The following is a 21,076-nucleotide window of genomic DNA, read 5'->3' on the forward strand; positions in this document are numbered from 1 at the left end:
AAAGCTGACAATGAATTGGTGTCTAAAGAGAGGACAGAATATCAGATATAGAGTAGACAAAGCTAGAAGCAGGCTAGACAAGGCGAGAGCAAATACAGAGATAAGAAAAGCATAGTCTTGGCAAACATGAATGCTTAGTAATACAAAAGCTGTGTTCAGAATAGTCAGATTTCTAACCTAAAATTCTCCATGATGGAATATTAAGAAGTCCATAATGGTAGAGTCATCGCTGAAGGCGATGATATTAAATGCCAGCAGAGGGATTACTGCTTGTAAAGTAGACTGATACGTATCCAGTTACAATTTTACCAACATCTAATACCACTATTTATATCCTATCTGAATTTGGCAAGGCAGCTCATGTGCGCTCTGTGTAATATACTAGAACTACACTGTATCAAGCACATAAACACTTGCTTTCTTAAGTATATCTCTGTATTGTTCTTTTTATCTTCCAGACACTGCATACTTAAACCTGATCATTTGTATTTTCAGGGAAGCGCATGCTAAAATTGTAAACTTCCTTTATCTGAGACCATTAAAAAGGCAGACAAAGACTTACAGCCAGCATGATAATGTTAAAGTCACTACTTTAGATGTACTCAGTTTTTGCTTATGGAATGCCATTGATCTATACTTAATAAATGTTTTTTAAACTTCCTTCAAGATCTGCTCAGCAGCCACTTCTGATCCGGCACATGGAGAAGAAAACTTGAGTGAACCATTTTTTAAATCTATTTTCAGTATCATTTAGCTTGACACTGCCTGGATGCACTCTGCTAGGCTTGTATCCTTGCTCCAAAAACTGTAACAATATGTTCTCTCACAAAGCTTCATAGTAAAAAAGATTTAAATGAAAAAATATGTCGACAAGTCTATCAGATTCTGAATATAGTAAGAGAGAACATAACATTACTTCTAGGGGAGAAGAATTTCATCTAGCAATAGACCCTTAAAGCCCCTGAGGAAGCAGCTTCATATAGCAAGTAAGGAGTTACACAAATGCTGACATAATCTATGAATAAAAACACCCAAGGGCTTTACAGTTTCCTGAATTTAAGCAAATTTGCAGTGATATTTAGTCTGTCTTTCCTAACCCTTATTTTGGTGTTTGTCTCTGTGCTCCTTTCCAAAAGGTTTGTCCCTTGGCCCTTTGCAGGATATGAGAAATGGGAACACAAGAAAAGGTCTGAATGAACAGGAGAAATGAGAGGAGCAAAGACGAACAGATGTGGTAGAGAATTTGCAGCTGCCTAAGCATTAGGGAGTTTCACGTGAGCAAACAAAAAATGCAGAGGTATAAGGTGAAATAAATAGTCCTGAGTGAACTGCAAGTATATTTTAAATATCATTGTTTGTGATCAGTAAGTACAATTTTGCCAAATTCAAGCTGAGCTGGAGAAGCCAAATTCTGAGAACAATATGATTAAGTGTTCTGTTGTGTATCTTAAAACTAGTTACACCTACAGTTCATATTTACTTAATGTAGAGGCTCCTTTCTAATTCAATTTTGGCTTTGTATATTTGGAAGCTACAAAAAAATCTGTTCTAAAACTTGCTTGCAAGCAAGCTTGCAAGAAGATTTTTAAAAACCAGAGTGTACTATTAAAATTCAAAGCTAAAAAGGAAATTGTTGTGGATTTCTTTTGCTCCCTGTTTACAAATGAAGGGGAGCTCCAGGTCAGCTAGAGAGCTTCATCAACATATATTGGGAGCTTTTGCTTCTGCATACGTGTGTCCTCCCTGCTGTTTTGATGCTGCCATGGTTAGTAAATGTCTTCTTGCTGCGCCCAGGGAAGAACATACATGTGACAGTGGCTGCAGTCGTGCTTGGGAGTGGCACAACATGCCATCCATGAAGGGGTGAACCTGACAGTGTAGAGTGTTGAAAGGTAAGTGAAAGAAGCTTGAATTATGGAAGCGTTGTTTGTTTTCTATTTCAAACCTAATAATAGGTTTAAATATAATCCAGATAGGGGTTTACTTGTGTGTGCGTTTGGTCACTGCTGAATTTGAAAAGCAGCAATGAGGAGAGTCCAAAAACAGTTGCCTTAAGAGTCGTCAGAGTCACAAACTGCAAATGCTGCTGAGACAAATAATTACGAACATGTGTATGGATGAGGGGAAAACTGGCAATTTGTTCTGCTGAGTATTTAACCTTTTCATTTTCTACTCTTCAGTACTGTGTAGTATATATAGTTTATTTTTTGTATGTGGAAAATAGGCAAGTTCATAACAAACGCTGATGTAAAGATAAAATTCTTACGTGGTTTTGAAGTACGCATTGTTCTCTCCTAACTATCACTGCTGTACAGAAGAGGCAATCATAGCTCAGAAATTGAAGAACTACATAGAAAATACAAACTACTCCCATTTCAATTTTCTTTTAAGTTAGTGTGTTCTTTCTTCCAGGTTTCGATAAACAGAGGAATAAAGTAATTGAAAGAGTTCAGTGTTTGATCATCTATTTGAAGAAAGCTTAAGCATGTTTTCATGCTGGTTGTATTAACTGTTTTCAGGGTTTTAGTTTTGTTTTGTTTTGTGTTGGTTTTTTTTTTTAATAAGTTGTCTATTGCACATGGGCCCAGATCCAAATTACACCACCTGTGCTCCATCCTGAGTTGTGTGTGTGAGCTAAATCTGGTTATAGATACCAATCTGAGTGTCATAAGCTAGAATAGGGTGGAGTGGAGCTTGTCTTAAGATCTGACTCTCTTGTTCTCCGGGCTTGGAATTTGCATGAATTTGGCAGGTCTGAGCTAACTAATTTTTGCCTAGTATTCAAATAAATCAGAAACTTTGGACTACCCTGTTACAATGAGTGACTGTCATTTTATGTCTCTGAAACCATAAGGTGGCCTTAGCTGCCTGCTGCTTTCTAAATTTGAGTTTCTTTTGTTGCTGGTGTTATTCACTGGGAAAGAATGTGGCCCCATTTCCAGTGACAAAGGGTGTGAAATGTTAAAAAGTAGAAGTGATAGGTGGATTTTAGAGAGACCAAAAAAAAAGAGGTCAGAATTTACAGGAAAGCAAAAGAAGGCCTTGTTCCCCATTCAGCAGCAACCAAATAGCATGGAGCCAGTTTTCTATCTAAATAATTGAGTTCTATCATGTGACAGTTACAAAGAATCACATACCAAACAAAGGATTTCCTCTTTAAAAAAAAAAAAAAAGTAGTCTATACAGCTGTTTTTAAATGCACATCACTCCCTGCTCCCTTTCCCCATCTCCTTGGCTTCTTGTTTCAGCATAAGACATGCAGCATACAAGTTATTCAAGTTTAGAAACTAGTTAGTGAAATTTAATTCATAAATGAGTGCTAGTGGGTTTAGACCATAACGAGTTCCCTAATTTATTTTTATAAGCAGTTGGAGTAATTCACAGATGTTCGCGACAGAGGTCGAGCGCAAGGGTTGCTGTAGCTAGCCAGCTTTCGTGTAACAAATGGTGAGTGAGGAAGATTGACGCTAAGCAGGAAACCTGCAAGATACTTTTACATCGTAGAATTTTGAAGGCACTGGGTTGTGGTATCAGCAAATTTTTTAAAATACATGTGTCTGGGTAGGATCTGTACTTGGAAATAAGGTCTCTATGGAGCTCTTTGGGGAAAGAAATAAAACAGATTTTTGTATTGTTTTAATCTTCTATTAATTGAAGGTCAGTCACTCTGAGGTAAACAGAGGGATTCGTAAATCAGGTAAACTCTGAGGATTCATAAATCACTTATGATTGGCAAGCCATTAACTTCTGGTAAATGAATTGTACAGACAATGAAGTAGAGTCTGTCTTGACAGGTAGAGCGTTTATTCATTCAAATGACATTAACAGATGATTGAAACTTGCCTAAAATTCAAGCTCATACATAACATTATATCTGCTTAGAAATTCCATTCTGCAGCAAGGTCCAATGTTTTAACAATTAAAAATTTCAGTATATAGCAAACAATAGACATCCCAAAACTTCCAGGAGAATGAGAGTACTGGGTTTTACTTAGAATCACTGAAAAGTTTTAATGATTTTTTTTCCCAGTATTTTAGTAAGGTGAAATGAACTGATAACCTTTAATATCACAAAACCTGTAAGGTATGAAAATATATAAACTAGAAGAAGCCAAATTTTTACTTGAAATAACATTACCTAGTGAAAAGAAAACAACTGATAGCTTTTTTATCATTTTCTTTAAAATGTCAAATTGACTTTTTCAGTAAATGGTTTGCTTTCAAGTGCTTAAATTCTACATCTCAGCATGACTTGGTCACATTAAGTAAACTTGGGAATTAATACATTTTAGGAAATCCTAATACAAACAAGGTAGTTTCTAGTTTTGACATGCTATCGCAGGGAAGGTAGGCAGGTGAGAACATAAGATTATTTTAACCCTCCAATACTGTCCTGGTTTTGGCTGGGATAGAGTTAAATTTCCTCCCAGTAGCTGCTGTGTTTTGGGTTTAGTACAAGAGGAATGTTGATAACAGTGATGTTTTCAGTTGTTGCTGAGAAATCAAGGACTTTTTCCAGTTTCTCATATTCAGCTAATGAGCAGGTGTTCAGGAGCTGGGAGGGAGCATAGCTAGACACATAGCCAAGCTGGGCAATGGAAATACTTCCTACCATAGACGTCATGCTCAGTTTATGAATGGGGATTGGCTGGGGGGCTGCAATCTGCTCTTCTCTCCTCCAGGAGTTCAAATCCTCCCTTGTCTGGCGGGAGTTCAGTCTTTTTTAGGAGTTCTGCAAAATTCATAAAATCTGCAAGTTCGGGGTTCTGCAGTTGCTGCTTGGGGACTGACTCTGAATTGGTCATCGGGTGGTGAGAAAATTGTATATAGTTTGTTTTGCATATTCATTATTATTAGTAGTAGTATTTGCTTTGTTGTCTTATTAAACTGTCTTTATCACAACCCATGAGTTTCCCCTTTTGTCTGTTTCTCCTTCCCATCCCACTGGGGGGGAGGGGGAGGGGTGAGTGAGCGGCTGTCTAGCACTTAGTTGCCGGCTGCCAGGTTAAACTATGACAAATACATATCATATTATATTGTTCCAACTAAAATAAACAAAATTCTTTTCCTTTCTGCCTCTGCCCTATGTTTTCCTTAGCGAAGAAAAGTCCAACATAGGATGATTTGGATTCAGTAGCCATCACTTATGTGGGGGACTTGACTCTAGATAATATATCCCAGGAGAAGCTCAGCTGCCCAAGAAAATAAAACGCTGGTCTGACTGCAAATTCTTCAGTGATGTTAGTTCTGTCTTAACCTAGAAAATTTTAGCCCAGTTCAAAATCAGTGCAGTTTCTTCTGCAGTTGTGGCTGTCCTCTTAACAACTGCCTCAAGGCAGTTACCTTGCAGACTGGAAACCTGGAGATTTTCTGTCCTGGGGTAGTTTTGTTCTTACAGCTCTGGCTTTCCCAATGAATGGAGGCCATTAATGATACTGTACCTTGGCAACAGTCCTCCTTCTTGATCAGCATACAACAATTATTTTGTAAAAATCAGTAAGTAAACTTTCACATCCTGGTCAAATTCCAGTTCAGATAACAGGACCCCGCTTACAAAGTTCCTACAATTTCAACTGGACAGTAACTGTTAACCTGCTCTGTGGTATTGCATGGTGTAGTTAAATGGTTGTAGCATTTTGTTTGAGAGGTTGTCTCAGCTAACTGATATATAAAATGGATCCCCCTGCTTGTTTTTTCTTTTTTTTACAAGACATTTTGGGGATGGTAGAAGTTACAGAAGTCTCAAACATTATTGGTTGTTGGTGTTTTTTTTCTGTTAAGCTTTGTCTAATTACTGCAGTGATATAAATGAAATCCGATTTTTTTTAAATAATACAGAAATGCAGTTTTACCACTAGCCTTGTTCTTAGACCGTATCTTAAATACACTTATCTCTAAGATCTCTGATATTAAATTTGCTATGGGATAGGATCAATGCAGTTTTTATTCAAGAGATAAGGACATGACAGTTACAATGAATGTCAGCTTATTACTTTTTATCATGTGCCAAGGAGGCATATTAAGCATCGTTTGTATTTCCTTTCTGCAGTTTAAACAGATCAGGATGGATTTTAGATATCCATGAAATTTGACATATAATATTGATAAAAAGAGCATAGCAGAGAACTTCAAATACAGGAATCAGATTCACCACAAATCAACACTGAAGTGTGAGCTTATTCCAAATTCAGAAGGGCCTTGTACCGGTGAGGCTTCTGTCAGCTATACAAGCATTATCTCATTCTTTGCCTGAAGAGAAGATACAATTAAGTATAATTCTTTACTTCTTGAGATACAGCATTTGTTGTCATCATGTCTCTGCATCTCCTTTCCAAAACCCCAAGCATTTTGTAGTTCCTATATTCCAGCAATGTTTAGTGTATCAGGTATAGTAAGCAAATTTTATTTCTGTTCTGCAATGTATCTGGAGTATATTGTTAAAGTACAAGTACTTTAAATGGAGACTAGTAATACGCTGCTTTAGAATGCCTTCAAACAAGGATTTGAAAGTTTACAACTATTAACTTTCAGCAGTAACTTTATAAACTCCTTTGATAGTTTACTGACGGCTAGGTGAATCAAAGTACAGATTTGTTAAGTAACTTGTCAATTCATTAGTGGTAATGCTGGAATTCATGTGACTTGCTCACCTAAAAACGTGATCCTATTGAAACCAGCAGAATTTTTGCTATTCACTTCAGTGGGGCAAAAATTGCCTCATGATCTAGATTTTTGCTGCTGCTAAATACCACTTTTCCACCATTGAAAGTAATGCTGAAATAGAACCCTGTATAAAGGGAATTAAGGCATTATTTTAGTAATAGGTGTAGTAAAAATGTACTGTTTGGAATGAAAAAATGTATGTGTGAATTAGCTAACTTTACTGCAGTGATACCAGCCTGACAGTTTCTACAGTTAACTACGGAATCGATAGCTACATGGAACTGAAGACCAATATACTTCAAGTATAGACGAAGCCAGATGTGGCGTTCCTTTGTGGAGATAAACCACCAGAATTCAATATGCATTTGACTTAAATCTGGAGAGGGGTGGAGAAGAGACAGTTATGTGAGTTATTCTGCGAACATTTATTTTTATAAAACTTCTATCCCCTCCCCCTCCTTTTTTTTTTTTTTAAGGAATTAAATTTCTACTTTGGAAATCAAATTCTGGCTGAGGGAAGAGTTATCTTTTGTAGGAACACAAAATCCAAGATCATGGACAAAGTAATATTAACTGGAGACACAGACATTCCAAGAAGCCAAGTTAAACATCTGAAATCAGCATTAAGGTAAATCCATAAAAAAAATAAAAGGGGAAAAGTTGACAGTTTTTATTTCTCCCAATGGTAAATGAAACCTAAAGCTGGCAACAAAGTGTGGAAGGCTCCTTAGGAAGAGGAAGGGTTATAGCATGGAGGGACTGAATCAACTTTTATGTAAATGGTTTCTGCAGGAACTAGACGAGGGCTTTTTTCACCTCTCCTTTCTGAAGGAAGAAAAAAACCATGATAATCTGAGGCTTTGATTGTATATATTAACAGTCCAAAGTAAAATTATGAATAATGGTAAAAATTATACCTTAAGTTCCTGGAAAGATAACTTATTTCAGATGTACTGCAGGCAGGCATGAATTTTTAATGCACTCTAATTTCTCAGGCATTTTCCTACAGTATTTATTACTGTATATTCACCATGTTACTGTAAGTGAACATAAGTCTTCAAAACTGACAAAGTTAAACATGTCTTTCTTGCCACATCAGTATGTTCTTCAAACCAGAAGTTTAGCTGCAGATAGTTCTTGCAAATCAAAATCTAACCCCATCTTTTTTAACTGTAGACCCACAAAGACAATTTGAGCATAGAATAAGGGAAATCACAGTTGCTGAGCAGACTTAGGCTGTATATAATCAGAAACATTAAAACATTTCCTTGTTTTTATGGCCCAACTCTGGTAATAATACTATTTTAATGTGAGTTATAAGCAACAACATAGTGAAATATTTTTACTTTGAGAAGGCAGCATTGTAGAAACTGAAATGGAAAATCTGTTGTTAAAGCATTCAGTGAAGACCAAACACTTGAGCCAAACAGCACAGCTTACATGCTGTATGTTCAAGCCACCCCAAGTGAAAATAAGCCAACTGTAGACATAAGGAGAGACAGAGGAATGAAACCCCCCCAAACAATAGCAGATAATAGGTGATTATTGTGTTATGTTTGAAAAACTTGTGTGAAAACTCAAAAAAAAAAATGACACACATAAGAAACTCTATTACAGCAATTCTAATTATCTAGATACCGAAATCCCCCCTGTTTAAAGTGTTAACTGTGGTGGCAACAAATTTGCCAGTACCCAGATTAGTCTGGCATTTTCATGGTGTCAAATACTGTAACATGTACAACTGGCAAAGAACGACATAGTTTCATGGATCAAGTGCCAGCAGCAACACCCCACTAGCAGTGCAGCTTAATGGAGGCTATCAGCGTGCTGAAAGCCTCTCTCTTCCTCTTTTTTGGCAACCTTAAAAATATAAAGACAGTCATTAGACTGGAATTTACATGACCTATTTTTCCAAATGTATGATTAACACATTACCAGCATCACACCCTTCAAAAAAAAAGATTTTGTTTCTGATACTTGTCCAGACACTGAACACATGAAGTAAGGAAACAGTTCCTGGTATATGCGTGAAACCATCAATTGACACCACACGCACACACAAATTCTGATCAAGGCTTTTCCTCCAGGTTTTGGGACATGTACAATATCAGTGCATTGAATAATTATTTATTTTCCTTTTGTGAGTCATGGCAAGAGACAGCTTTTTTGAAACTTAACAGCAGATCTGTGGATGAGTATGTATATGCTTTATGTATTCTATTAGAAATCTAAACGTTTGTCCTTGTTTATTTAAATATTGCACACCACATACCTACAAGATAAGCAGTGAAATAGCAAAGTGACAGGCAAATTAGCAATGCCTAAATCCATTTCATTCCTAAACCACTGAATGCTTTGAATACTAGTTTCAGAATTTCTAACATTACTTTTACTGCGACATATATACAATCCTACATATAGAAGCTATTTGCTTTTCAGTTGCTGTGCTACCAGATAGGCAGGACTTTGGGAGCTCCTCAAGCTCTAGAGAAATTACTCTTAGCACCCTTCTGCAATTTTCACAACACAGCTATACTGAGCTACCCATGCATGAACTACCTTAGAACTAGCTGTTATTTTTGCACTTGGTTGTTCTTCACTGGCATTAAAACTGAAGTTACATCTCTAATGCAAACAGGTCGGTCCTGGTGGCAGAGGGAAGGAGTCTCCAGGCCCCAGAAGGAAGCAGCAGTGGGAGTATCAGTGACTGGGACACGAAACTGGCTGCGACTTCTTGGTCTTTCTTGCGAAGCATGTGAGATTAGGCGCTAAATAAGCAGCGCTTTAGTAGTCTCTCTTTCCCTCTTTGAAGGAAAATGAAGGAGAAATGAGGCTCAGGGGTGGGACCTCGTCCTTGAACGGCGTGAATCACAATGTGAGGGTGCTTCGGGCTGGGAGACGACCTCACTCCCCTCGGGGGGAAATGCCTCTCCTCTTTCACAGCAGCCTCCTTGGCTCCTGTTGCCGAGGAAGATCACAACGGGGCACCCCCAGCCCACGTCCTTCTGAGGCTTTGTGCCCTGATGGGAGGCGGTTGCATACAGATGCCGGGGAGGCATCTCAAGACAATGGGGCGTGGGAAGGCTCCCATCTCCTCCTGGGAATCACACGAACAGGCAGGAAGAAGGGGAGACCCTGCCTGTTATCTTGCTCGGGCAGGCAGAGCTGACAAGGATGCCTATGGCTATGTAATGAAGTCCTAATCTGAGAAATCAGTAATGGGTAAACTTCATGGGTGATTTTCCAATTCTATTTTAACGCCTGTTTGTTGACCGCGAAATTTCTCCAACCAACAAACTATTACAAAAAGACAAATAAGTTTCCCAGTACAACCTCCTCATCTTGAGCGTTGGGTGCGTTTTTTTTGTTTGTTTGTTTGTTGTTGCTTAAGAACTTTGCTCCTTTTCTTGTGTTGATAAATTCAAAACTGTTGTTCAGGTGCCCAGTTCCCTTCATGGTGGCTTCACAGCACTTCGAATTTAAGAGCTGCTTATGATCATCTGTCGGAAGGATGTCCCTCTTCCCTTTCGTCTTTCCATGATGTTCCACTCTCCACCTCCCATCAAATGTCCGTTGCTTGTTGCAGATAACGAAGCCCTCTCCTCATCAGTTGAGAAGCAACTGTGGCAGCTCATAACCTCCACTGCAGTCGCTGATGCCGGATCCCACCAGACTCTCCTCAGCTTCCATAAAAACTCTTGGATCTCTTCCCTGCCACTCTCTCCTCCGTCATCAGCCCGCAGATCCACAGGATCACTGAGCGGTGGGAGCTTTCTCTCCTGCTGCGACGCCAGAAGTGGCATAGCGGCACCGCAAGTTCAACATTCCCCCTTTTTGCTGCCAACTTGAAACCTGTCGCTACAGACGAACAGATCTGACCGCATCTTCTCCACCTCCGGGACCTCCAGCGCTTTGCTGAACTCGCCCCGGTCCCGGGACCGGCCCCACGCCCCGCTACAGGCAGGGGCCGCCTTTCACACCGCCTTCCCCGCACCGGTGGGGCCTGCAGTGACGCTTTCCGAAGGTGGACGCTGGGAGCCGGGTCGGCGGTCGAGCTGTACCGGTAACGGCCGGACACGGTGGCGGAGGCCGCCTCACGGGGAGCACCGCTGCCCTCACCCGGCCCCTAGCCCGGCCCCACCGCAGGACGCTCCAGGCGGGGCCCGCCCGGGGCACCCGAGGCCGGCCGGGAGCGGCCGCTGCCCCCGCCCACCGCAGGCCCGGCCTCCGAGGCGTCCCCTCGGGAGGAGGCGGCGGCAGACCCCGGGCGGGCCGGGGGAGGAGGCCGGCGGCTCGCCGCGTCCTCCCGGGCTGTTCTTCCCCGGCCGGACGGAGAGCGGCACTGTGTCCCCGCGGCGCACGCCCCGCCGGAGCCTGCCCCGCTCCGCGGCCGCCGCCGAGCAGCTCCCCAGGCCCTGCGTCCGGCGGAAGCCAGCGAGCCGAGCGGCGGGAGGTAAAGGCCGGCGGGGTCTGGCGCGAAGCGGCGCGACCGGCGAGGAGCCTCGTGTCCCGTCCCCCTCCTCCCCCGCTTCCCCGCCGAGGGGCCCGGCCCCGGGCGTCGCTGGAGAGGAGCTGCCCGCGGGGGGGAAGGCGAGGCGGCGGGGAGGGCGCTGCGCGGCGGGCCCTCCCGGTCACGGGCCCCCTCCAGCGACTCTCTGCGCGGGGAAGGGAGTGGGGAGCCGGTGGGCCCCCCCCTCCATCGCCGGGCCTGCGCGCCCCCGGGGCCTTCCTCTGGGCTGGGCGGCTGGAGCTGCCGCTGGGCCGCCGCTCCCCGCCGCTGTGGTGAAGGCGGCGGGCGCGCCTCGGCGTGAGGAGCCGGCTGCCTGCCCGGCCCGGCCCCGCCGGTGGCTCGTCCTCGCCCGTCAGCCTGTAAGCGCGCTCGGCGGCGCCCGGGTGCCCGGCCCTCCGCTCGGAAACACCGGCTGCTGCCCCCTGAAGCCCCGGGGAGGGCCGCGGCCTGCCCTGCCCTGCCCCGCCGTGCCCTTCCCGCTGCTGGGGCCTGCGTGGAGGCAGCGCCCGCTGGAGGAAGGGCCGGGGCTGGCGAGTCGGTGGGAAGGCTTCGCCCGCTTGTCCCCCGCAGACGACGCGGGTGCCCGTGCAGCTCTCCCACAGGGCAGAGCCCAGCGAGATAAATTCACCCCCGTGCAAAACGAAATCGCAAGGTTTTTAGCACTTCGTGGAGTTATTTGGTTTGAGCAGTCTGGAACCACTGAAATGTGTTTACCATGTGGTTGGGCTGCGTCCATTGTAGCCTTGTAGTCCCATGTGCTTTGGACGCGGTCTGCGGTTCTGCTGGTCAGGTGCTGTAAGGTCACTGGGGCTTCGGAGGAGCCTGACTTACAAGGAGAGGGGAAAAATACTTGTGTGCTTTCCTTAGCTCATGTTCTAAATGGCCAAGAATAGTTTGACTCTTAAGAGACACTTAAAATGCTTCAGTACAGCATCTTGACAGAGTTTAGTATGCATCTCAAGTCTTTCAATCGGCCCTTGCAGTTGAAAGATGAGAACAATTCATACAGAAGTCAAGCACAAACCTCCAAAAGTATTTTGGGTAAAGCAGATGGACAGGGAAGATAATCAGACTGTTCCTCATCCATTTCACCTTTCACTGGAATAAAAGCTTTAGAGAATATGTCTTGGGCTGTGACTGGAGAGTTGAAGGTTAAGATGTAAACCTGAAGCAAGTTACAGAAGGACAGAGAAATTTAAGCATGTTACACGTTTGTAAGCAGGAGAGTTTTAGCCCTGATTCATCTGGGTACAGTCACCGTGACTAGGGCAGGGCTCACTGGTGCCATGTGTTAGCAGTGCTTTCAGGTTGCAATAGTTTGTGTTGCTATAGATTGTGTCCGTGTGGATAGCTTGTGAAGGAAATTTAACAGCATCATGGCACATCTTAAAAATCCTTTAATTGCTTGTTCATAGGCTTTCTCATATTGTGTGGTGGGGTTTTTTGTTTTTAACTGTGGAATTGCCCTGTGGTTTTTTTGTCATCTCATTTATATATATATATATATATTTTTAAGTACTCTCCCTCTATTGTATTAACATTAGTGCATTCATTTCAGCTGGAGAAGGCAGTGATGTAGAGGGAAGCGAGATTCTTAGTGTTACAAATGTGAAAGTGCAATAGTGCCTGACAAAAGTATCAGCCTAGGTATGGTGTTAGGGAACAACCATACTTAGAGCTGTTCCACTTTGTGGTATAGGTGGATCATTACCTGTGACCTTGTCCATTTTACAAAAGAGAATGACGTTGTCTTGGATTAGTGTAGAAATATGTTGTCACAGGGATTTTGGAGGGTTGTAGTTCTGAGGTGTTGCATGGTCTCTTGTCCTTGACTCCTACCTGTGAGCTGAATGTCTGACATAATCAGTCTAATTATTATTTTAAATAGAGTTCTTCTACTTGTGAATTTAGCTCTGGTATAAGTTCCTGAATTATTAATCCTTGAGTTTTAGGAAGCTGCTGCCTTTGTTTTTCTTACAGAGGCTCTGCTACTATGAAAATGTTAGTAGGGCACTGATTAGCTGTCAGTTATACTGTGATGCCATACATTTATGGGTATCAACTGCCTATCAGAATGAAGTAATACTGTGCATTGATATTTTCTCCTGAATCCAGCTGTGGGTATGAAACAGGTTAAGTTTTCCAGCTGTTTTTTCTTGTGACTCCACTGGGGATTTTTGATCTACCGGTGGGTTGGTTTATGTAACTGATCTGTGTTCCATCTCAAAAATTGCCTGTGTTAACTCAAACCACTATTTAAAACCACTTAAATTGACCTGGCTGACATTTTTTACAGTCATATAAGGTGAACTCGTGTGAACTACTTTCTGAAGTTAAATGACAGGTTTACATCTGAATGAATTAAGTAATGACAGTCATTTGGAGGCTGTAAGCTTTTTACTGATGTGCCTAAATCAGGATGAGGTCATCTATCTGTGGTTTACATTTAGCTGAAAATAGTCTTTATCTTTAATAGTTGTGTCTGTGCTGTGTTCAGCTGGCCTAGTGGCTTCAGCAATGGAAGTGCTTTTGAACATGGAAAATACTTATAATGGCCCTGATAGCTCTGTGTAATGTAGTTTCCAGCCTAGGACCTGATAGGTGATTTCATTTTTTTTTTCCCCAGAAAATATTTAGGATGTTGTAGGGCCCCAGGCCGGAGTGAACAGTTGTCGCAAACGTCAGTCTTGGGAAGCGGGCATTGTGCTTTGGGAACTTTCTCATCGTGAGAAGGGACTGTGGCAGAGGAGCAGAACCCTGCGGAGGCAGGGTGCCGGCTTGTGAAGCCCACCTCTCTCCCTCTGAGATGTCACATAGGCAAGGAGGTTAAGTGCTTGCGCAAGGTAGCGACCAGCCGTGGGGGAGACCACCGAGACCCCCCATGCCCACCAACTCATTTTGAGGACTTTGGGAAAGCACAACAGTACCCCTCCCCTGAGGAGGGATGACAGGTACCCAAAGTGTTGAAGACAATCTCAAACTTAGCTGATTAATGGTTGTTGAGTAAAAGACGGTGTTCCGGGTAAGGAACATCTCATGGTTACAGACCTGTTCAACCAAGGAGATTGTTACACTGAATCACCTCCTGTCAGAACAACAAACACTTGGTATCTTTAACCAAGGACACGCTGGAGCAACTGGACCTTGAGAAGGACAGTTAATTAGGGCGTTTTATGTGTGTTGCAAACTTGGGAGAAGAGCTGAGAAGTCATGTATCCTTAGTTGAACTACTCTTATTATAATACCAAAAATCACACCCCCTGAGCTGGAGACCCTGGCCCAAGCAAAGACCCTTACTCATTGAGCATGCCTAGTGAATTTTAGCAGCACCGTATCCTTAAACTGAAGCGAGATGGGAACTAACCAATCCTAGGTAGGAGGGTATGGCCGATAGGCTGTACTAATGCTTTTAACTGTGTAAATATGTGATGTGATTGTAAGCAGGTGTGCTTGATTTGTGGGAAACCACCGAGCATGCATGCTTATGCAACCCTGAGATAAATGAGAAGGAGAGTGGGCAAGCCCCTTGGCGTGTGCCCACCGCTGCAGGACCCTGACCACCAGCAGAGACTATCGCTGGATCCAAGGGTGGTGTTATCTTTTCTCTTATCTTTCCTTCTGTTTTCCTCCCTATCTCTGACTTTCTAGGCACATAAGGGTAATGTTGTAAGTTTGTCAATCTGCTATATTTTGGGGTTTTGTAAAATCAGACATTAAGTTGTTGTAAGCTTTGCCAAGTCAATATCCATTCTAACCCCACTGCCCTAAAAGTAGTGTTATGAAGTTGCAAAGTTACCGTCTTTTGTAATTCCACTGAATGCCAAGTAAAGCTTGGTTTGTAGTTGAGCTTTTTGGCTCATTGTTGTAACTCCTGGGCACTGCACAGAGAGTTGAAAAGCTCACCTTCCCCTTACCCACTGAGTGGGACAGGACAGGTGTCCACATGAATGAGCTGTTCTCATTCGTTTCTTGCTTCCTTTATGTGATTAGGTTTCTTGCTAACTTTTTAGAGTTGTAATTGTATGATGCAACTTGAGTCGATGTGAGTTGGCTAAGTGTATTATGTGTCACTGTAGTGTGTTCCTGTTTGGGAAATTTGCGGTGGTTCTCATGTTGCTGTTGTATGTGGACCACCAACAAAGTTCACAAACTGCTTTATGTCTCTTTCCAACCTGACTCCTCAGCTGCTTGATGTGGCTGCTACTGTTTTGAGGTCACTGGTTAACAGGTAACACCCTGGTGAAAAATCTGGATTGTGGTCTGGCAGTCATGATCATCTTCTCATCAGTCTCCTGTTCTTGCGAATGCTTTCTGTAAACCTGAACGCATCTTCATTTTGTTCCTGTATTTGAGTCCATGCTGAAGTCTAAAATTTACTTGTGCTTCAACTTTGTCCAAGAGTGGAACAAACCTTCATTTGAAGTCACAGAACTGGAAACTTTATGAGGCTGTTAGGAGGAAAGTGGCAGCTGGGGATCACCACAGTGCAGCACTGTATGTGTCAAGGACTTTTGAAGGTCTTAAGTAGACCTTCAGGTAGGAGGAGATTATACTGCAGAAAGTCGGCCAGACAGTGGTGCCTTTCAGTTGTTCTTTGTACCAGACACAAGGGAAAGGTGTGGAGCTGAGAAGCCTTTATGTGTGGAAGCGCCAGAATCAAGACCTGGTCACATTGCAGAAGCCCTGTTAGGTGTCTACACAGGTCTGAAGACACATGCTCTTGTGTCTTGAGTCTGACGGCCCCTTGCCTTTCTGCCTGGCCATGTTAGAGTTGCAGCATCATCTATAAGAAGAAAGTAAATGTGTCTTCATTTTCATCAACAGCTAAAGCAAGCCAAGATATGGGGAAGTAGCATTTGCATTTATTGCTGGTTCTGACTGCTGCCAGTGTGGAAAACTCTAAATCAGTATTCTTTAAATGTTCTGCTTGTCTTTCCTCCATAATGCCACCTGCATGTGGGTGCCTGTAATTATAAGCATCACCTGTTATCTTCAGTAATACTCCTCATTTACAGTATCTTCTCGTCTTGATGGAACCAGTTGTCACTCTTGCTGCTGCTGTCCTTTTGCTGGCTTACGAAGCACTAAAATAAATCCTAGAATGGTTCGGGTTGGAAGGTACCTTTTAAACATCATCTAGTCCAACCCCCCTGCTGTGGGCAGGGACACCTTCCACTACACCAGGCTGGTCAAAGCCCCATCCAACCTGGCCTTGAACACTGCCAGGGAGGGGGCATCCACAGCTTCTCTGGGCAACCTCTTCCACTGCCTCACCACCCTGAGAGTAAAGAATTTTTTAAATATCTAATGTAAATCTACCCTCTATCAGTTTAAAGCCCCTACCACTTGTCCTATCATTACCTGCCCTTGTAAAAAGTCACTCTCCAGCTTTCTTGTAGGCCCGTTTCGGCTACTGGGAAGCTGCAGTAAGGTCTCCCCTGAGCCTTCTCTTCTCCAGGCTGAACAGCCCCATTTCTCTCAGCCTTTCCTGGTAGGAGAGGTGTTTCAGCCCTCTGATCGCTTTTGTGGCCCTCCTCTGGACTTGCTCCTACAGGTCTGTGTCTTTCCTGTGCTGGGGGCTCCAGACTGGACACAGGACTCCAGGTGGGGTCTCACCAGAACAGAGTAGAGGGGCAGAATTCCCTCCCTTGACCTGCTGGCCATGCTGCTTTTGATGCGGCCCAGGATACGGCTGGCCTTCTGGGCTGTGAACGCACATTGCTGGGTCATGTTGAGCTTCTTGTCAGCCAAAACCTCCTTTGGCTAGGTGTCAGTCGTAGAGAAAAAAACCCAAAAGAAGTCCTTAGGAAACAGTAATATAGCAGAATACAGCAATATTAAAATTAACCTTATTAGGAGAGTCTTGCTCAGCTTTATAATGTTATATTTTCCTTTTTTTATCAGTCTCAAGTATTTTGCGTTAGACTATATCGTGGCTTCTTACCTAGATCTTGCCAGAGTTGCAGTCTATGGAAGTATACAAGCTATTCCCAGCAATTCAGAGGGGCACCAAGTCTTGAATTACAAGATCCAGGCACCGTTGTCAGTTTGAAGGCTATTCAGAGACAGGCATGGAAGTTCATCTGGAGAGGATGTGAAAGGAAATTCTGTTGCGCTGAGGACCTGTAATTCTGCAGAGACGTGTTACTGTTACTCACTGCCCTTCAGCCTGACTTTTGGACAGAGTCTCTGGAAACATGGTGTGGGCAAGTTGCAGCTCCATGTGGCAGGAGTTTTCTCTTTCCAAACACCCCTCTCTCTCTCACTCACTGTTTTGTAAAGTGGAGCAGGAATACAATCTTAAGCAGTAGTACTGATTGCAGGCGTGGAACTGCAGAAGCACCACCATAACCACAGGTCTGGTCCTCTTCGTTGCAGTCTGTTACATTGCTCTGTGGGCTGGGCATAAGTCGCAGTGAAGCAGCTGAGCTATGTGGAGTCTGCACTGGGATCAGCCCAGGTAGCTCTGCCTCCTGGAAGATCTCCCCTCAAAGCTGAATGTGGCAGCGGCATGGGTAACCCATACCTCAGCATGCTTGAGCAGTGCTGTGAGCTGTATGGGAGGCTACCAAATAATGCTGGAGGGAAGCTATAAAAGGATCTGATATCTCTAAGCTCTCCTAGGGTTGGAAAGACACTTTGCAGATACTTTTGTTATTTTCTGAAAAAAAAAAAAGGGCAAAAAACAAACAACAATCCCCTCCACCTAAACAAGGAAAACAACTTCTTGTTGATTTTTCTAGCTTGTCGGGCTGCATATCTGCACCCTCCATAATCCCCAGGCCATTTGTTTGTTTGCCATGTCCTAAGCTTTGACCTTCAGCACACAGCAGAAGGGAGGTAAGTACAAAGGTAGTCCTTACCAAGCAGACCTGGTGCTGGAGAATATGCTTGCTGGTGGCTCTCCTCCTGCTACCTCACTGCTTTAATCATGTGCACCCAGCAGAAGATCTGCCCGTCTTTGAGGAGCTAGTTCTCACCTGTACGGAGGGACTCCAGCAAGAGCAGCTTCCTGGCTTAAGAGGAGACTGCCTGGTGTGGAGTTTGACAGCTTCTGTCGCCTGTCAGACACCAGCTGACTGCCACTGAAGGTTGATTTCGCCTTGTGATGTGGCATGTGGAGAAGAGATGTGGAGTCCTTCCTGGTGAACAGGGCTCTGCTCTTTGTGCAAGTCCTATTTACTTTGTAAGCGTCTACTTTGCATGAGTTTGTGCTGGTTTTGTACTCTTGAACCGTGTGTGTACTTGATGGGAAAAGTTTTTGTTTTGTACTCAAAGCAAGATTTATTTTCTACTGCTGCCTCATAAGAATATGTCTCTGGGCCAGGCCTTACACAAGGCTTAGAAATCACAACAGTGGAAAAACCCTCTAGCAGAGCAGATTTCACAAAGCAAGTGTGTTGAGACATACACGTCAGTGTCTTGCACTTCGAGAGAATTCGATGTGAAAAAGAGGACCTTAGTTAAAACTGTTGAAATAGCCAGAGCCCTTGGAACAACTAGTGGGAATAATGCTGAGTGGGAGAAGGAAAAGAGCAGAAAAGATCCTTGAAGTGTGTTTAAAAGCACTTTGTCTCTAGCTGGGTGTAGATTTTCACATTAAATGACAAAGCGTTTAGGTGGCCTGTTCTGTTGCTGGCTGCTGGGAGAAATGGAAGAACACAAAAGCCTCCCAAACAGTCTCCTTTGCTACTCTTAGGCTTATTGAGAAAGATCTGCTGGAAGGCATTTCCTTATTTTCTTCCCTTTTTTACCTTGTGATTTTTACAGAGGGGACTCGAATGTTGTCCAAAAAGAAAAGCTTATTGTTGTATAAATACAACTAGAGAACACAGTGTTGGGTGTCAGTTTGGTTTCATTGGCTGCTTTTTTCTCTTGTGCTTGTATTTACATACTTATTTGTTTTGCTGCATTTATGGGACTTCAAAGTGTAAGTGAACAAATCTGGAAATAACCTTTGTATTCTAATGTGTGTTGGTAGAGCCTGATTCAGAAAGCAGAAGTCTTAAGTAATGGAAATAATGTAGCGTTACACTGTTAATTGGGTATGCTTCAGCTTTTTCGTTCTGTTCTAGGCTGAATTTACATTCAGCGATAAAATGTTCTGTAAAATTGCTGAATGGCTTTTCAGCCTTTCCTGGTGTGGTTTTTGTGAAGCCACATGTTTGAGAATGGGGTAAATAGTGTCCTCTGCCTGGAGCCTGTCCTTTGTAAATTTGTATCCTCACATCATCAAGTTCTTGCTCATGTGAAGTGCTGTGTATGTTTTGTTGACAATTCTTAATGCTTTGGAGCACTGGAGTGAGGTTAGATGCAAAATGAGAGACTGGTTTCTTCTTCTCTTGTGAAAACTGTTGTACAGTAATTGAGCCCTCAGCCTGCCATGTTAGGACTGCGACAGAATATTTGTTCCAAATTCTTTACCTGATTTAGGTGTGTGTGCTTGTAGTTTGGTTGGCGTTTTTTTGTTTTGTTTTTTTTTAGATTGATTTTAATTTGATTGAAAGCACTAAACTTGTCAGGAAACTGAGCTCTAGGTTAATATGTATCCTGGACTGAAGTCCGGCTTTGGGCAGACCTAACATCTTCGATGTGTACACAGTGGATTAGGAGTTTGCAGCCACCTTGATGAACAGAAGTGCAGTTTTTTAGCTTTGGTAGGTCATTGCAAATTAGTGGTGTATTAGTAAGTAACGTATTCTGATTTTGATGTACCAGGTTTTCTTTGTCCAATTCCCCACATGATGGAATGAATCTTTTCTTGACCGGCGTGGACATATAAAGACATATAAACCTTTTCAAGATGGTTAAGAACTGTGGTGAAGAACCAAATGCAATGTCAAGTGAGGAAACTTACTTTTATTCCTAACTAATTCTGCTGCCATTATGTTATTCTTTGCCTGATGTAAGTAAGCTTTTTTTAGATGAGAAATCAATAGCTGAAATCAAGTACTCTTATCCTTAGGAAAATTACATTTGAGCTCAAATTTGCATGTTGGGTACTTTGTCAGTAAAATGTTGGCTGTGCTTAATCTACTCAAACTGATTATGTGTATTGCTCACTGTTAAAACTTTGCTTAAAGTTGTATGGTCTGTGAGCAAAATACCAATTTTAATTTGTATTCTGATCATTCCTTTGTTAGGAGGGAACATCCACTTCTGCTGATGTCTAATTTGTAAGTTTGAAAGTATGGTTTCCTGACAGAAGAGTCCATTATATTTTTTAGCAGCAGATCTTTATTAAATGTGCTATCAGTGGTGGTTTTGGAAAGATGAGAAGGGACCCACTGCGGGGCAACTCAGTGAAGCTGAAAATGTAAGTTCTATGCCATTACGATTTTTTTTGAATTACAAATATAGATTTTTTTTTTCCAGTCTCCAGTATGTCAGTATATGCGTATGTGTGTTTTTTGTAAAAGCCAGAAGACTCAAATGAACATTACTTGACAAATACTTTATGTAGTTTGAAATTAAAAAATGTTTAAAACCCAAAACCCAGCACCAAAATAAAACAAAGAAAACCAACCCCCAAACTAACCTCTTTTATGTGTACAGAGACAACTTCCTTAAACTGATCAGAGGAATTTAAAAATGTATTAAAATCAGGCAGCTTTGGTCGTATTGGTTAAATGTTACATTGTGTCAAGGTTGGAGGCTTCCTTTGTCCATAAAAAAGGAAGAGAAGTAATATTGATAACTTATTTGTCATTTAAATGTGATCACAGTTAAACCTGAAATGTCCCATGCTGCTGAACATTTTTACTAAACTTTGAGTAGTGGTTAGAATATTTTTCTGGTCAGTTTGCTTAAAAAATAAGTTCTTGTAATGACTTTGAAAAATGATATTTACTGCAGATTGTTTCCCAGTGCAGCATCTCTGATTTAAAGAGCTTTGTGAATACT

General features: G+C 42.6%; 1 protein-coding gene and 1 long non-coding RNA gene across 9 annotated transcripts in view; both read left to right on the plus strand.

The window, feature by feature from the left end:
• Positions 1–10,015, plus strand: part of LOC142361401 (uncharacterized) — a 20,094-nt gene extending 10,079 nt beyond the window's left edge. The window contains exons 3-5 of the long non-coding RNA XR_012763985.1: positions 1,137–1,892; positions 6,890–7,291; positions 9,302–10,015. This is a non-coding gene — a long non-coding RNA (uncharacterized LOC142361401). The remainder of the gene's footprint in view (positions 1–1,136; positions 1,893–6,889; positions 7,292–9,301) is intronic.
• A 1,018-nt stretch (positions 10,016–11,033) lies between these two features.
• N4BP2 (NEDD4 binding protein 2) overlaps positions 11,034–21,076 on the plus strand; it is a 44,712-nt gene continuing 34,669 nt past the window's right edge. For 7 of the 8 annotated variants that reach the window (XR_012763986.1, XR_012763987.1, XM_075420724.1 and 4 more), the window contains exons 1-3: positions 11,034–11,116; positions 19,892–20,016; positions 20,317–20,489. The gene's annotated coding sequence lies outside the window, so the exon portion shown is untranslated. The remainder of the gene's footprint in view (positions 11,117–19,891; positions 20,017–20,316; positions 20,490–21,076) is intronic. The other variant, XM_075420728.1, reaches the window with a different exon arrangement.

The sequence above is a fragment of the Opisthocomus hoazin genome, chromosome 5, assembly GCF_030867145.1.
Source record: "Opisthocomus hoazin isolate bOpiHoa1 chromosome 5, bOpiHoa1.hap1, whole genome shotgun sequence".
In the NCBI taxonomy this organism is placed as follows: domain Eukaryota; kingdom Metazoa; phylum Chordata; class Aves; order Opisthocomiformes; family Opisthocomidae; genus Opisthocomus; species Opisthocomus hoazin.